Raw genomic sequence first — 13907 nt, 5'->3', positions numbered from 1 at the left:
CACAGTTTGGCTATTTTGGACATTGCTGGTAGAAATCTCGGGGTGGAGGTGTACCAGCTTTTCATTGCATCTGTATCTTTGGGTATAAATCCCCAACAGTGCAATTGCTGGGTCGTAGGACAGGTCTATTTTTAACTCTTTGAGGAACCTCCACACAGTTTTCCAGAGTGGCTGCCCCAGTTCACATTCCCACCAAAAGTGCAAGAGGATTCCCCTTTCTCCACATCGTCTCCACATTTGTGGTTTCCAGCCTTGTTAATTTTCCCCATTCTCACTGTTGTGAGGTGGTATCTCATTGTGGTTTTGATTTGTATTTCCCTGATGGCAAGTGATGCATTTTTTGACCTGCATGTTGGCCATGTCTATGTTTTCCACTGTGAGATTTCTGTTCATGTCTTTGCCCATTTCATAATTGGATTCTTTGTTTCTTTGGTGTTGAGTTTAATAAGTTCTTTATAGATCTTGGAAACTAGTCCTTTACCTGATACGTCATTTGCAAATATCTTCTCCCATTCTGTAGGTTGTCTTTTAGTTTTGTTGACTATATCCTTTGCTGTGCAAAAGCTTTTTATCTTGATGAAGTCCCAATAGTTCATTTTTGCTTTTGTTTCTTTTGCCTTCATGGATGTATCTTGCAAGAAGTTACTGTGGCTGAGTTCAAAAAGGGTGTTGCCTGTGTTCTCCTCTAGGATTTTCATGGAATCTTGTCTCTCATTTAGATCTTTCATCCATTTTGAGTTTATATTTGTGTATGGTGCAAGAGAGTGATCTAGTTTCATTCTTCTGCATGTGGATGTCCAATTTTCCCAGCACCATTTATTGAAGAGACTGTCTTTTTTGCAGTGAATACTCTTTCCTGCTTTGTCGAATATTAGTTGACCATAAAGTTGAGGGTCCACTTCTGGGTTCTCTTTTCTGTTCCATTGATCTATGTGTCTGTTTTTGTGCCAGTACCACACTGTCTTGATAACCACAGCTTTGTAGTACAACCTGAAATCTGGGATTGTGATGCCCCCAGCTTTGGTTTTCTTTTTTAAAATTCCCCTGGCTATTTGGGGTCTTTTCTGATTCCACACAAATCTTAACATAATTTGTTCTAACTCTCTGAAGAAAGTCCATGGTATTTCGATAGGGATTGCATTAAACGTGTAAATTGCCCTGGGTAACATTAACATTTTCACAATATTAATTCTGCCAATCCATGAGCATGGAATATTTTTCCATCTCTTTGTGTCTTCCTCAATTTCTTTCAGAAGTGTTCTGTAGTTTTTAGGGTATAGATCCTTTACCTCTTTGATTAGGTTTATTCCTAGGTATCTTATGCTTTTGGGTGCCATTGTAAATGGGATTGACTCCTTAATTTCTCTTCAGGCTCATTGTTAGTGTATAGAAATGCCTCTGATTTCTAGGCATTGATTTTGTATCCTGCCACACTACTAAATTGCGGTATGAGTTCTAGCAATCTTGGGGTGGAGGTTTTGGGTTATCTATGGAGAGTATCATGTCATCAGCGAAAAGTTTGACCTCTTCATTGCCAATTTGAATGCCTTTAATGTCTTTTTGTTGTCTGATTGCTGAGGCTAGGACTTCCAGTACTATGTTGAATAGCAGTGGTGAGAGTGGACATCCCTGTCTTGTTCCTGATCTTAGGGGAAAAGCTCCCAGTGCTTCCCCATTGAGAATGATATTTGCTCTGGGCTTTTCGTAGATGGCTTTTAAGATGTGGAGGAATGTTCCCTCTATCCCTACACTCTGAAGAGTTTTGATCAGGAATGGATGCTGCATTTTGTCAAATGCTTTCTGTGCATCTAATGAGAGGATCATATGGTTCTTGGTTTTTCTCTTGCTGATATGATGAATCACATTGATTGTTTTACGAGTGTTGAACCAGCCTTGTGTCCCAGGGATAAATCCTACTTGGTCATGATGAATAATTTTCTTAATGTACTGTTGGATCCTATTGGTTAGTATCTTTTTTTAAAATTTTTTTATTTATTTATGATAGAGAGAGAGAGAGAGAGAGAGAGAGAGAGAGAGAGGGAGAGAGGGAGAGCAGATACACAGGCAGAGGGAGAAGCAGGCTCCATGCACCGGGAGCCCAATGTGGGACTCGATCCCGGGTCTCCAGGATCGCGCCCTGGGCCAAAGGCAGGTGCCAAACCACTGTGCCACCCAGGGATCCCCCTATTGGCTAGTATCTTGTTGAGAATTTTTGCATCCATGTTCATCAGGGATATTGGTCTATAATTCTCCTTTTTGGTGGGGTCTTTGTCTGGTTGGGGAATTAAGGTGATACTGGCCTCATAGAACGAGTTTGGAAGTACTCCGTCTCTCTATCTTTCCAAACAGCTTTAGTAGGATAGGTATGGTTTCTTCTTTAAACGTTTGATAGAATTCCCCTGGGAAGCCATCTGGCCCTGGACTTTTGTGTCTTGGGAGGTTTTGGATGACTGTTTCCATTCCCTCCCTGGTTATTGGCCTTTTCAGGTATTCTATTTCTTCCTGTTCTAGTTTTGGTAGTCTGTGGCTTTCCAAGAATGCATCCATTTCTCCTAGATTGCCTAATTTGTTGGCGCATAGCTGTTCATAATATGTTTTTAAAATCGTTTGTATTTCCTTGGTGTTGGTATTGATCTCTCCTTTCTCATTCATGATTTTATTAATTTGAATCCTCTCTCTCTTCTTTTTAATAAGGCTGGCTAATGGTTTATCTATCTTATTAATTCTTTCAAAGAACCAACTCCTGGTTCTGTTGATCTGTTCCACAGTTCTTCTGGTCTCGATTTCGTTGAGTTCCGCTCGAATCTTTATTAACTCTCTTCTTCTGCTGGGTGCACGATCTATTTGCTGTTTTTTCTCTAGCTCCTTTATGTGTAAGGTTAGCTTTTGTATTTGAGTTCTTTCCAGTTTTTGAATGGATGCCTGTATTACGATGTATTTTCCCCTCAGGACTGCTTTTGCTGCATCCCAAAGATTTTGAACGGTTGTATCTTCATTTTCATTAGTTTCCATGAATCTTTTTAATTATTCCTTAATTTCCTGGTTGACCCTTTCATCTTTTCGCAGGATGGTCCTTAGCCTCCACGTGTTTGAAGTCCTTCCAAACTTTTTGTTGTGATTGAGTTCTAATTTCAAGGCATTATGGTCTGAGAATATGCAGGTGACGATCCCAATCTTTTGCTATCGGTTCAGACCCGGTTTGTGACTCAGAATGTGTGGTCTATTCTGGAGAAAGTTCCATGTGCACTTGAAAAGAATGTGTATTCAGTGGAGTTTAGATATAAAGTTCTGTAGATATCTGTGAAATCCATCTGGTCTAGTGTATCATTTATAGCTCTTGTTTCCTTGGAGATGTTGTGTTTAGAAAATCTATCAAATGTAGAAAGCGCTAGATTAAAGTCACCAAGTATAAGTGTATTATTATCTAAGTATATCTTAAATTGGTTATTAATTGATTGATATATTTGGCAGCTCCCCCATTTGGGGCATATGTATTGAGGATTGTTAAGTCCTCTTGTTGGATAAATATTTGAAGTATGATATAGTGTCCCTTTTCATCTCTCACTACAGTCTTTGGGGTAAATTTTAGTTTATCTGATATAAGGATGCCTACCCCTGCTTTCTTTTGAGGACCATTTGAATCGTAAATAGTTCTCCAACGTTTTATTTTCAGGGTGTAGATGTCCTTCTGTCTAAAATGAGTCTCTTGTAGACAGCAAATAGATGGGTCCTGCTTTTTTATCGAGTCTGACACCCTGCACCTTTTGATGGGATCATTAAGCCCATTCACGTTCAGAGTTACTGTTGAAAGATATGAGATTAGTGTCATCATGATATCTATTCAGTCCTTGTTTTTGTGGATTGTTCCACTGGACTTCTTCTTAGAGGGGAATTTTAAGAATCCCCCTTAAAATTTCTTACAGAGTTGGTTGGACCTCTTAGAGGTCACATATTCTTTCAGTTCCTGCCTGTCTTGGAACCTCTTTATCTCTCCTTCCATTCTGAATGAGAGCCTTGCTGGATAAAGTATTCTTGGTTGCATGTTTTTCTCATTTAGGACCCTGAATATATCCTGCCAGCCCTTTCTGGCCTGCCAGGTCTCTGTGGAGAGGTCTGCTGTTATCCTAATACTCCTCTCCATGAAAATCAGGGATTTCTTGTCTCTTGCTGCTTTAAGGATCTTCTCTTTATCTTGGAATTTTCAAGCTTAACTATTAAATGTCGAGGTGTTGAACGGTTTTTATTGACTTTAGGGGGGGATCTGAATGCCTGTTTCCCTTCCCAGATTAGGAAAGTTTTCAGGTAGGATTTGTTCAAATACATATTCTGGACCTCTGTCACTTTCGGCACCCTTGGGAACCCCAATTAAATGTAGATTTTTCTTCCTCAGGCTGTCATTTATTTCCCTTAATCTATCCTCATGATCTTTTAATTGTTTGTCTCCTTTTTCCTCAGTTTCCCTCTTTGCCATCAACTTGTCTTCTATGTCACTCACTCGTTCTTCCACCTCGTTAGCCCTCGTTGTTAGGACTTCTAGTTTGGATTGCATCTCATTCAATTGATTTTTAATTTTGCCTGATTAGATGTAAATTCTGCAGTCATGAAGTCTCTTGAGTCCTTTATGCTTTTTTCTAGAGCCATCAGTAGCTGTATAATAGTGCTTCTGAATTGGCTTTCTGACATTGAATTGTAATCCAGACTTTGTAACTCTGTGGGAGAGAGGGCTGTTTCTGATTCTCTCTTTTGGGGTGAGGTATTCCTTCTAGTCATTTTGTTCAGTGCTGAGTGGCCAAAAATAAGTTGTATTGGGAAAAGGAGAAAAAGAGAGGAGAGAAAGAAGGAAAGAAAAGAGAAAAAGAAAAAGAGAAGAAAAAGAGAAAGAAAGGAAAAAAAAGGGTGGGGGAAGCAAACAGAAATCAAAAAGCATAAAAAACAAAACAAAACAAAACAAAACAAAACAAATGGGGGAGTATCTTCTGATTCTGTATACTTTAAGTCCCTTGACTTTCCCTGGTACTTGTCTGTGTATCTGGTCTTCTTGGGGCGGGGCCTGTTGTGCTGATTTTCAGGTGTTATCACTTGGGGGAGCTGCTGTGCCCCTGCCTGGTGCAGGGCTCAGTGGGGGTTGTTTACCCCGTGAGGCACCAGGAGCAACAGCCCCAGTGGCGGCGGCCAGCTCTGGAGCCCTGGATTCAGCCCCCGCAGTAACTCCAGAGCTCTCCGTCTGCAGGAGCCTGGAGGCTCCGGGGCGGGGCCGCTGATCTGCTCAGCTCCGTGCAGGAGCGTCCTTGCTGTCCTGGGCCCTCCTGGCCTCTGCCTGTCCTGCGGGGAGGCCGGATCCTGGGCTGTGTCCCCGGCACCCTGTGGTCCCAGGCCTCTGCTGTTGGATTCTCACTCCTGGCTGAGAAGCCCTCTCCGCGGAGCCGCCGTCGGAGCCCCTCTCAGCTGCTCCCGGGTCAATGCGTGTGTGCGCTGCCCCCCTTTAGGGAGCTTGGCGCACTCTCCCCGGGGAGCAGGTGCTCTGTTAGTGTCCCAGGGATCCTGAGGGCATCCCTGCCCTACTGGGTCTCTGCTCTAAGTCCCTGCGAGTGCCTTTTCCCCCGGGAAGATTGGTGAAGCTCCCGCTTCTCCGGGAGGGAGCTTTCCTGTCCTGGGGGCACAAGCCCTGGCCCTAGCCTGGCTCCTCGCGGGGCCCTTCCCCCTTGGATGCCTTTTGTTTCTTTAATTCTTTTTTCCCTGTCTTCCTACCTTGATAGAAGCGTGAACTCTTCTCACTGTAGCATTCCAGCTGTTCTCTCTTTAAGTCTCAGGCCTAATTCTTAGATTTTCAGGATTATTTGAAGGTTATCTAGGTAATTTGGTGGGGACAGGTGATTTGGGGACCCTACTCTTCCGCCATCTTGCCCCTCCCTCCAGCTAAATCTTTTGAACATATTAAATTGTGTACCTTGAGTCTCAATCTCTAGTGTGAAATGTCAAATTTATGAAAGAAAACACCTGATAAAATAATTATAGCTAAGAAAGATAGGCGCCTTTCACAGAATATGCATTCAATCATGGAGATCGTGTTTTTACACCAAAGGTCACATCAAATACCAAAGTGTTGATATTTGTTCACTCCAATTTCTCAAATTGTTCAGGATCTTATAAATAACCCAAGTTTTATTTCCCTTTAAATGAATATTAAACTTATAAATATTATGGCAGAACATTTTTCCAGTTTCATTGAGATGTAGTTGACATATAACATTGTGTAGCTTTAAAGTGTATGCTATGATGATTTGATACGCATATATATTGCAGAATGTTTACCACAATGAAATTAGTTAACATATCCGTTACCCCACATAATTCCCATCTTGTTGTTATGATGAGGACATTAAAGCTCTACTTTCATGATGGCTTTCAAATATATATTTTTAAGTGTAGTCACCAAGCTATAAATTAAATCCCCACAAAGTATTCATTTAATAAGTAAGAGTTTGTATCTTTTGATCAACATCTCCGCATTTCTCCCACCCCTCAGCTCTTGTAATCACTGTCCTACTCTCTGTTGCTATGAGTTTGATGTTTTTAGATTCCACATATAAGCAAGATCAGGCAATATTTGTTTTTTCTGTCTGACCTACTTTACATATTGTCCTCAAGGTCCATCATTTGTCACAAATGGAAAGATTTCCTTCTTTTTTTTATGATTGCATATTTTTCTATTTCTTTATCCATTCATCTACCAAGGAATATTTAAGTTGCTTTCATGTCTTGGCTAGTGTGAATAATGCTGCGGTGGAAACAGGAATGCAGATATGTCTTCAAGATAGTGTTTTCATTTTCTTTGAAAGTATACCAAGGGTGGATTCATGTATTATATGGTACTTCTATATTTAATTTCTAAGGTATCTCTATGCTGTTTTCTGTAGCGTTGGCACCAATTTATATGCCCACCAACAGTGTACAAAGTTTTCCCTTTTTCCAAATTCTTGCCAGCATTTATTGTCTCTTGATTTTTAATAGCCATACTAACAGATGTAATATGTCTTTGTGGTTTAGATTTACATTTCTTTATGATTAGTGATATGGAGCACTTTTCATGTACTTTTTTGGCCATTTATATGTTTTCCTTCGATAAATATCTGTTAAAATTCTCCACCCCTTTTTTATTGAATTGTATGGGGTTTTGTTTTTTAATTGTATGAGCTGTTTATATATTTTTTGAATAATAACTCTGTATCAGATATATGGTTGACAAATATTTTCTCCCATTCCATAAGTTGCCTTTTCATTTTGTTGATTATTTCTTTTGCTCTGCAGAAGCTTTTTAGTTTGTCGTAGTCTAACTTCTGATTTTTCCTTTTGTTGTTTGTACTACTGGTGTTAAATTTAAAAAATCATTGCTAAGACTATTGTTAAGGAGCTTTTTCTTTTATGTTTTCTTCTAGAGTTTTATAATTTGAAGTCTTATATTGAAGTTCTGAATCCATTTTGACTTAATTTTTATAGGTGGTATGGGATAGAGGTCCAATTTCATTATTTTGCATGTAATTTTTCCAACACCATTTATTGAAGGCACTATCCTTTTGAGTATTTTTTTCTCAATTGTCAAAAACTGGTTGACAATATATGTTTGGGTCTGTGGGCTTACAAATCTGCTCCATCATTCCATGTGCCTATTTTTTTTCCAAAACCATACTGCTTTATTACTGTAGATTTGTAATATAGTTTGAAACCAGGAGGTTTGATGTTTCTAGCTTTACTCTTTTTCTCAAGATTTCTTTGGCTATTTGGGGTCTTTTGTGGTCCCACTCAGATTTTAGGATTTCTTTTGTGTGTGTGAAAAACTCCATGGGAATTTTTGTAGGTATTGCACTGAATCTGTAGATGCCTTTGGGTTGTATGGACATTTTAACAATATAATCTCTTCCAGTCCATGAACATAAGATATCTTTCCATTTATTCATGTCTTGTTCAGTTTCTTTTATCTATATCTTATAGTTTTTAGCATGTAGCTCCTTTACCTCCTTGGTTAAATTTATTTCTAAGTATTTTATTATCTTCAATACTATTATAAATAGGTTTATTTTCTATTTTTCTTTTAGATATTTCATTGTAAAGAAATGTACTTGATTTTGTATGTTGATTTTGTATCCTACAACTTTACTAAATTCATGTAGTATTTGTAAAAATTAGGGATGGAATCTTTAGGGTTTTCTATAAACAAGATCAAGCTTGATGTAGAGATAATTTTACATCTTCCTATTTGAATGCCATTTATTTTTTTTCTTGCCTAATTGCTGTGGCTAGTACTTCCAGTATTAGTTTTTCAATTTTTACATATTAACTTTTTTTAAGTATTTTTAAGTGTACAGTTCAAAGGTATTAATATTTATTTATTTATTTATTTATTTATTTATTTATTTATTATAGTCACAGAGAGAGAGAGAGACAGAGACACAGGCAGAAGGAGAAGCAGGCAGAGGGAGAAGCAGGCTCCATGCACCGGGAGCCCGATGCGGGACTCAATCCTGGGTCTCCAGGATCGTGCCCTGGGCCAAAGGCAGGCGCCAAACCGCTGCGCCACCCAGGGATCACCCCATATTAACCTTTTTATAGTAAAAATCTTAAGGAAAAAAGTTCTAGTTAGAGAAATAAAGAAAAATTTCTAACCCATATGTGGGCAGGCAATTAGTGACATGTGAATTAGTCATCCAAATCCTAGTCTAATTCTGATCTCATATTATACTTGGTACAAATATCTTAAAATAAAATGCTTACTTAGCATTTAAGGAGATTCAACATTAGAAATATTCCCACTCCTGGAAATAGACTTTGGATCTAGAATTGGTGTCTGGAGTTTTAATGGGAAAAATTGGAAGAAAGGACATGGTAGGACTCTACAAACATTAGAAAGAAAACAACTACCTCCATCATCTTCTACTGAGACTTACAAAGTTAAATGTTAGAAGTTTCAAAAAACAAAAGAAGTTTCTTCTTTTTATACCTAAAACTTGAATGTTAGTATGGGCTGAGTTACAACATAGGATGGAAAACTGATTATTGATTAGAGTATGGTTTCTGGATCTTCTTATGAGATATTAAGCTTTTTGGAAAATACCACCATGCCTCTAAAAATATTCCAAGAAAAGCAACAAAGAGAATAATAATTATAAAGCACATCAATAACCAGGATTAAATATAACAGCTGGATAGAAGAAATGTTTGCTTTAGAAATGATGTAATAATTAAGTAGTTGCTAAGGGTCTGGTTCATTAAAATTGAAGTGGAATTTAACTGGCCATAGTCAAATATCACTTTGAAAAATAAGTCAATTTAACCAGTTCATCCTGAAAAAGAGCATTATTCCCTTTCCTTTCTTACATGTGACCCAGATAAGACGAATATCTGATGTATCTGAACAATATTTTTTTAAAAATAAGAAAAACATATCAATTTTAAATAACTTTAAAACTGATAGAAACTAAACAGCTTTAACCTTAAAGCTGATATGCTCATGTTTACATAAATATATAAACATATATATTTTTTTAAATTCCAGAAATGAAGACACAAGGCCATGGGGTGTGTGGCCATTGTAGGCCAATCATTTAACTCTGGCTATTGTAGGACTGTTTTGACATGTGTGGAGCTCTGTCCTATATTTACAATTGCCATCTTTAAACACCCTTCCCATGAGGGAATATTTGCCTTCTGTTCAAAGCATCTTAACAAAATTCATCTCTGAACTAACAGGGATATGTTAACAGGACACCTGGCATAAAAGGACTAAGAGGAAGTGATTCTTATACAGTCTCTCAGGCTGTCAATCATTTAGGCACAAGTGAATTAGCATCCATGGTGTTGAGAAAATAGAATTTAGGCTGAGAAGTCAATCCCAGATGGGTACATATTCCTACAGTCCAGGGAGGACAATGCCCAGTACAATCAAACATTGCCAATCCAAGTAAAACACAAAGCTCATATAAGCCATGTTGACCACAGTGGTCATCACATGCAATGCCAAATGCTCTAGTTCCTGGACATAAACCATGACAAACTACATGTTGATGGGACAGATGATAAGGACAAAGATCTGGCCTTATAATCCTCCAGACTATTCCATTGGCAAAGTCACTCATTTCTGGCCATAAGCTCATAAATGTGAGGATGGGTATGGGAGGAAAGTGAAGATGGAAGCTCTGTAGAACATTCAGAAGTGCTTCATAGTCTTTACATCTTGGAGGATGGCAACAAGCAGAATGGGGATGATAGCAAAAGATGGTGTCAGAATCACTCAGGAAAAACATGACCATTTTAGGTTCAGGAATCTCTCCATGACTAACTGTCCAGACTACATTCCTGCCACGGTGGAGCTTTGTCCTACAGCCAGGATCCCCACTGCCCAGATATAGAGTGCAGCAAGCCCAAAGTTACATCCTAGCACAACACCTGCTTTGTAGATGTCCATAGCCAGTTGTGAGTTATCATCAGGAGAAAGGGTAATGTGTGAACTGCTGTTATTTCCACAGACTGCAACCACCTAGTTGTTGGTTTTTTCAAAAAAAAATTCTTCAGCAAAGACTGAGATAACAAATATGTTGATGATGAAGGGAACAAAGAGAGCAACTCAGGAGTCAATGAAAAAGTACTTACTAGCTTCTTGAACTTCCTGCTTATTGGCTTGGTTTACATGTCTGGACCAGACTAAGGCAGAATGCAGGTACATATTGTGGGGCATGATGACAATTTCCATGATGCCCACAGCCTGCTTAATCTGTGAGATATGACAGTCCAAACACAAGTGCAGGAATATGCCCTAGAGTACCCGGCTCTGGGTACTCTGGGTTTCACTGTAAATATATTCATGTCCAAATATGAGGGTCATAATAGTGATGAGAAAACCTAAAAAATGCTTCTAGTTTCCACAAGCCTTTTTTTTGTACAAAAAAAGAGAAATACAAATGTCTGCAATGGTCATGAGAACTCCACCCAACAGAGGTACCCTTCCTATAGACGGAAAATTGATGGCAATGACTGAACCAATAACTTCTTGTATATCTGAGCAAAAAAACAGCCAACTCTACCATGAACCATAGGCTAATTTGTGGGTACCTAGGATAATGAGAGCAACATACTTCAGCAATAGGCAAACCCCTCACCACCCCCAGTCCAGCTGCATGATGCTGGAGCAGGAGCCCCATGATGGTGGCCAACAGAAAAACCAACAGCAACTTCAATCCAGCCACTGTTCCAGACTACAAATAAGATTCAATGTTTTCTGGATCCAGGTAGGCAGTGCTCATAAGAAAGTCGGGTCCTGTGAAAGCCCAGAGTTTATGAAGCTAAAACAAGAATACTGTTCCTCAGGAATGGTGATCATCCCACCAAAATAGATGGTGAAATGTTCCTGTGAATGCCTGGTGGACGGTGGAAGAGATCCTGTTGTAGGCAGGGTTGAAGATATCAAGACAGGCAGATTCCTCATGGTCTCTAGAAGCATCATCATCTGGCATCTTCTGTTCAGTCCCGAACCCCATGGTGGATACCTGAATGCCCAATTTCTTAGAATAGGATTCAACTTCATAACTACATGACAGGATGCCCCCACATATGCCACTCCATATCCCAGGAGCTAGCACCTACTCCAGTACTATGTTGAAATGGAGGGCTGAGAGTGAACATCCTTGTCTTGTTCCTGATTTTAGAAAAAAAGGCTTTCAGCTTTCAAAGGTTGAGTATCAGGTTACCTGTGGGCTTGTCATATATAGCTTTTATTATGTTGAGATATGGTCTTTCTATGCCCAAGTTTTTGAGAGCTTTTAACAAGAAATAGTGTTGAATTTTGTCAAAAACTTTATCTGCATTTATTGAGAGGATGATATGATTTTATGGTTTATTAATGTAATACAAAATGTTTATATATTTGAATATGTTGAATGATCTTTTCATCACAGAGGTTAATGCCACTTGTTCATGTTTTCTGATCCTTTTAAGGTGATGTTGAGTTTGACTCGCCTATATTTTATTGTGACTTTTTACATCCATATTCATCCACAGTACTGGCTTCTAGTTTTACTTTGTGGAAATGTCGTGTTATTTGTAGTATTTTTATATGGCTTTGGTGTCAGGGCTATGCTGGCCTCACAAATTGAGTTTAAGAGTGCTCCCTCCTCTTCAGTTTTGTAGATGAGTTTGAGAAGAATTGGCAGTAATTCTGTTTTAAATATTTGGTAGAATTTTCCCATGAAACCACTTGGTCCTGGACTTTTCTTAGTTGAGAAATTTTAAATTAATGCCTTAACTTACTTTGTTGTTATTGATCTGTTCAGCTTTTCTATTTCATTGTGACTCTTCTTAGTAGGTAATATGTTTTTAAGAATTTACTCATTTCTTTTATGTTATCAAATTTATTGACATATAATTGTTATTAGTACCCTCATATGCTTTTGTCTTTTTGTGGAATTAGTTGTAATGTCTCCCCTTTCATTTATAATTTTGTTTGAGTCCTCCTTCTTTCTTTTCCCTTTGGTATTTTAGCTAAAGTCTTGTTAGTTTTATTTATTTATTTTTTAAAACATCTTTTGGTTTCATGGATTTTTTTCTATTGTCTTTCCAGGATATATTTTGGTTTTTTTTCTAAGCTTTATTTCCTTCTTTTTGCTAACTTTGGGTATAGTTTGTTATTTTTCTAGTTCCTTGAGTTGTATAGTTAGAATGTTTATTTCATAGCTTTCTTTTTTTTTTTATTAAAGTAGACATTTATCACTATATACTCCCCTTAGTACTACTTTTCCTGTATCCCAAGGATTTTGGTATGTTGTGCTTTTATTTTTGTTTGTCTTAAGATACTTTGATTTCCCTTTTGATTTTTCTTTGATCCATTGTTCATTTAGGAGTATGTGGTTTTTTTTTTAATTCACATATTTTTTTAAAAATTTCTGAGTTTTCTTCCTTTTACTGATTTCCAGTATCATACCATTATGCCTGAAAAAGATAATTGATATGATTTAAATATTTTTTACATCTGTTATTGTTTGCTCTGTGGCTAAACATGCTATCTATCTTGGAGAATATTCCACGTGCACTTGAGAATTTGTTTTCCAGTGCTATTGGACAGAATGTTTTGTGTATGTCTATTGAGTCCCTTTGGTCTATAGTGTTATTTAGGTCTCCTGTTTCCTTAATAATGTTCTGTCTAAATGATCTATCTGTATAATCTTGAAAGTGTGGTATTGAAGTAAGTCTTTTACTATTATTCTATTGCTATCCATTTCTCTCTTTGGTTCTGTTAATATTTGCTTTAAAAAGTTAGGTACTCCAATATTGGGTGCATATATATTTATAATTTTATATTCTCTGATGAATTGATGCCTTTCTTTGTCTCTTGTGACTAATTTTCACTGAAAGTATTTTATCTGATAGAAATATTACCATTTCTACTCTCTGAGTTACTATTTGCATGGAGTATCTTTTTCCATCCCTTTACTTTCTGGCTATTTGTGTCCTTAAAATTATAGCAAGTCTTATGTAGGTATCAGAGTTAGAAACTGGTTTTTTAACTCATTTAGTTATTCTGTCTTTTTTTCCCCATTAATCATTTTCCTTTATTTTTGAAATTTTGTTTTTTCCATCATGACAAGTGTACTATTTAATCCCCATCACCTATTTCACCCATCCCCCCACCCCTCTGGTAAACATCGGTTTGTTATATGTAGCTAAGAGTTTGTTTCTTGCTCTCTCTCTCTCTTTTCTCCTTTGCTCCTTCATTTTGTTTACTAAATACCACATAAGAGTGAAATCATATGGTATTTATCTTTGGCTGACTTTGCTTATCATTACACTCTCTAATTCTATCCATGTTGTTGCAAATGGCAAAATTTCATTATTTTCAGGGCTGAATAATATTCCATTGTACA

General features: G+C 37.7%; 1 protein-coding gene and 1 pseudogene across 4 annotated transcripts in view; one reads left to right on the top strand and one right to left on the bottom strand.

Annotated features, from left to right (window-relative positions):
- LOC140627314 (uncharacterized) overlaps positions 1-13907 on the top strand; it is a 290030-nt gene that overhangs the window by 104666 nt on the left and 171457 nt on the right. The gene's annotated exons all lie outside the window — the stretch shown is intronic.
- On the bottom strand, positions 9819-11528 carry LOC140627924 (natural resistance-associated macrophage protein 2 pseudogene; annotated as a pseudogene).

This window comes from Canis lupus, chromosome X, assembly GCF_048164855.1.
Source record: "Canis lupus baileyi chromosome X, mCanLup2.hap1, whole genome shotgun sequence".
Classification (NCBI taxonomy): Eukaryota; Metazoa; Chordata; class Mammalia; order Carnivora; family Canidae; genus Canis; species Canis lupus.
This window is presented reverse-complemented; position numbering and strand designations above follow the sequence as displayed.